Below are 3,695 nucleotides of genomic sequence, written 5' to 3' on the forward strand. Positions count from 1 at the left end.
GCCTAGACTAACACATTCCATCTCCCTCCACAACTAAGAAGGAGTACTGTTACTGCAAATCCAGAAATAACCAGAAGTTCCATAAAATAAAGCTACATGGAAGTCCAAAGTATGAAGTTATAAACAAGTGATGCTCGTCCGGATGGGTGGGCGGGGTGAAACCAGGGCAGAGAGGTGAAGCTGTGCTGGCAGCAGCAGCTGCAGCGATGGACAACAGGACTGTGGTAAGCACAGACGCCCGTATTTAAGGGGTGGCGAGAAGTGCCTGGGAGCACCCCCGGCTGCAGGCCAAACCTGTCAGCTCACGATTCCAACACTGGGGAAGACGGACCCCCATTGCCTTGGACTGTGAGGGCTGGAGGGTGTGGGGACAGAGGAGGAGGCTCCCGGTCTCTCAGCAGAGAGAGAACGGCAGGAATCCAAAACGGCAGGAATCCATTTTGGACTCCCGCCCCCACACAAAGCGCCACAGTGTGGTGAGAAGGGTCGCCTGGTAGTGATGAGTGCATGGGGCTCCGCGCCCTATAGCATAGGAAATGTGACAGCCCCTCACCCCCCAGGAAGCAAAAAACTGTCAGATGGCAGGAATAATGATAGAGATCCCAATCACGCAGCTGACCAGCAAGTAAATACATGAATTAACGGACGAGCAGATATATAACCTTTCTGAGGCTCAGTTCAGCACTATAGTTATAGGACAGCTTACAGAAATAACAGTGGGACTTTATCAAGATGGGGAAGGCATGAAGGCTAGTCCTGCTGAAATGAATGAAAACACATATGAAACTAGTGGTGAGGGAAGGAAAACTAGGGATCAAATCAACAAATCAGAACACAGAGAAGGAACGAACAGTCAACCAGTGCAGAAAGAGGAAACAGAAAGTGAGGAAAATGAAGAGAGGCTCAGAAACCTCTGGGACAACTATAAGAGAGTGAACATCCGAATTATAGGGTTGCCAGAAGGTGAAGAAAACCTAGAAATTGAAAAATTATGTGAAAAAATAATGAAGCAGAACTTCCGTAACTTGGGGAAAGAAATAGAATTACAGGTCCAGGAAGCACAGAGAGTTCCCCTCCAAAAAAAAAAAAAAAAAACTGGACCCAGGGAGAACCACACCAAGACACATTATAATCAAAATGTCAAAAATTAAAGATAAAGAGAGAATCTTGAAAGCAGCAAGAGAGAAGAGAATTATGTACAAAGGGGTCCCAATTAGACTATCAGCTGATTTCTCAAAGGAGACTCTGCAGGCAAGAAGGGACTGGCAAGAAATATTCAATGTGCTGAAAGGTAACCTGCAACCAGAATTATTCTATCCAGCAAAGCTATCATTTGTAATGGAAGGGCAGATGAAGTGCTTCCCAGACAAGGTAAAGCCAAAGGAGTTCATCATCACTGGGCCATTATTATTTGAAATGTCAAAGGGACTTACTTATGAAAAAGAAGATAAAAACTATGAACACTAAAATGACAACAAACTCATAACTGTCAACGACTGAATCTAAAAAATGAAAACAAAATCCAACTAAGGAAACCAGAATAGGAACAGAATCATAGGTATGGGGATCATTTGGAGGGTTATCAGCTGGGAGCAGAGAGGGGGAGAAATGGGGAAATAGTGCAGGGACTAAGAAGCATAATCAGTTGATACAAAATAGACAGGGGATGTTAAGAATAATATAGGAAAGGGTGAAGCCAAAGAGCTTATATGCCCGACCCATGGACATGAACGAAGGTGGGGTGGGATTGTTGGAGAGTAGGGAGGTACTGGGTGGAAGGGAGCAAAGGGGAAAAAAATTGGAACTACTGTAAAAACTTAATAAAATATACTTAAAAAAACTAAAAATGAAAAAAACAAATAAAAGTACTTATTTAAAAAAAAAGAAGCATAATTCATAGAAACAACATAGATAGGGGGTTGCTGAGAATAGTATAAGAAAGGGTGAAGCCGAAGAACTTCCATGCAGGACCCATGGACATAAACTAAGGGAAGGAGATTACTAGGCAGAGGAGGGAAAAGGGGAAAATTGGGACAACTGTAATAGCATAATCAATAAAATATACTTAAAATTAATAATTATTTATATTTCCCCATTAATAAAGCAAATAGTTTAACTTTCTCTTATGCCCAGTTAACTTATTCTACTGTGCCCTGCCCCACCCACACCCGCGTGTATCATCATGGAAATTGTCTAGAATGTTTCTATGATGTTATATGGCTGTATTTGGCTGAATATAAAACTCTGCATTTAAAGTTATTTTCCTCCAATACTTTCTAAGTATTATTCTGCTGTCTTCTAGCACCCATTGTAGCTGTCTGATGGTCATCTCATTGTCATTTCTTTGGAGATAATTTACTTTTTCTCTTTGAAAGCTTCTAAAATTTTCTCTTTGTCTTTATTATCCTTAAATGTTATTGTTCAGGAATGGATTTTTTCTTATATCCTTTGTATAGCACTTTTTAAGCCCATTTAAATAAGGTCATTTGGGTGAAATTTACCTACATTATTTCTTCAAATAGTTCCTCCACACCATTTTTACTCTTCTCTCTATCTGGAACTATTGTCCAGGCATTATTATTTCTAAGTTAAGTCATCCATATTTCCAAGCTTTTCTTTTGCATTTTATATCTTTTGTGTTTTCCTACGGTGAGATTTCCACAATCTTGTGTTCACAATTTTTTTCTTCAACTACATCCATTCTATTTCACTTATTCTATTTTTATTTATTGGGTTCTTTATTTCATGCCTATGTTGATGAATTTAAAAAGTCTAGAGGCTTTACTGAAAATAAATGACAAAATTTATACAAGAGTCTTAGGGTTTGCAAGCCACAAACAAAACTAGGGAAAACCCCAGAAATGTTCTTAAGAAGAAAGAAAAGTTGACTTCTTTAAAAAAATTTTATTTATTTATTTATTTATTTTTATTTATTTTATTTTTTAAATATGCTTTATTGATTATGCTGTTACAGTTGTCCCAATTTCTTTTCCCTTTGTTCCCCTCCAGCCAGTGACCCCCTCCCTCCAGTTGCTCCCCCCACTTAGTCCATGCCCATTTGTTGTGCATATAGTTCTCAACATCTTCCTATCTACTCCACTCTTTCCTACTATGCTCCTACTATGCTTAATTCCTATACCATCTCCGTCCCTTTCTCCCGTTCCCCCTCCCCGCTGACATCCCCACAAAATGTTTCCCATACCTATAATTCTTCTCCCACTCTTGTTGCCTACTTAGTTTGCCTTTGTTTCAAATCCCTTGCTTTTGTTATTGGTTGCTGTGATACAGTTTTCATTTTAATGTTCATAGTTTTGATCCTCTTTCTCCTAAATAAGTGCTTTTCACATTTCATATAACAGTGGTTTGGATCTGATGAACTCCTTCAGTTTTACTTTGTCCTGGAAGCACTTTCTCTGTCCTTTTATTCTGAAAGACAGCTTTACCAAATAGAGTAGTCGTGGTTATAGGTTTTTGTTTTTCATTACTTTAAATATTTCTTACCAGTCCCTCCTTGCCTGCAGAGTTTCTTTAGAGAAATCAGCTGCGAGTCTTATTGGGACCCCTTTGTATGTAATTCTCTTCTTTTCTCTTGTTGCTTTTAAGATTGTCTCTTCATCCTTAATTTTTGACATTTTGATTATAATGTGTCTTGGTGTGGTTCTCCCTGGGTCCAGTTTTTTGGAACACTCTGTGCT

Source organism: Furipterus horrens, unplaced genomic scaffold, assembly GCF_987537825.1.
Source record: "Furipterus horrens unplaced genomic scaffold, mFurHor1.1.pri manual_scaffold_5, whole genome shotgun sequence".
Lineage (NCBI taxonomy): Eukaryota > Metazoa > Chordata > Mammalia > Chiroptera > Furipteridae > Furipterus > Furipterus horrens.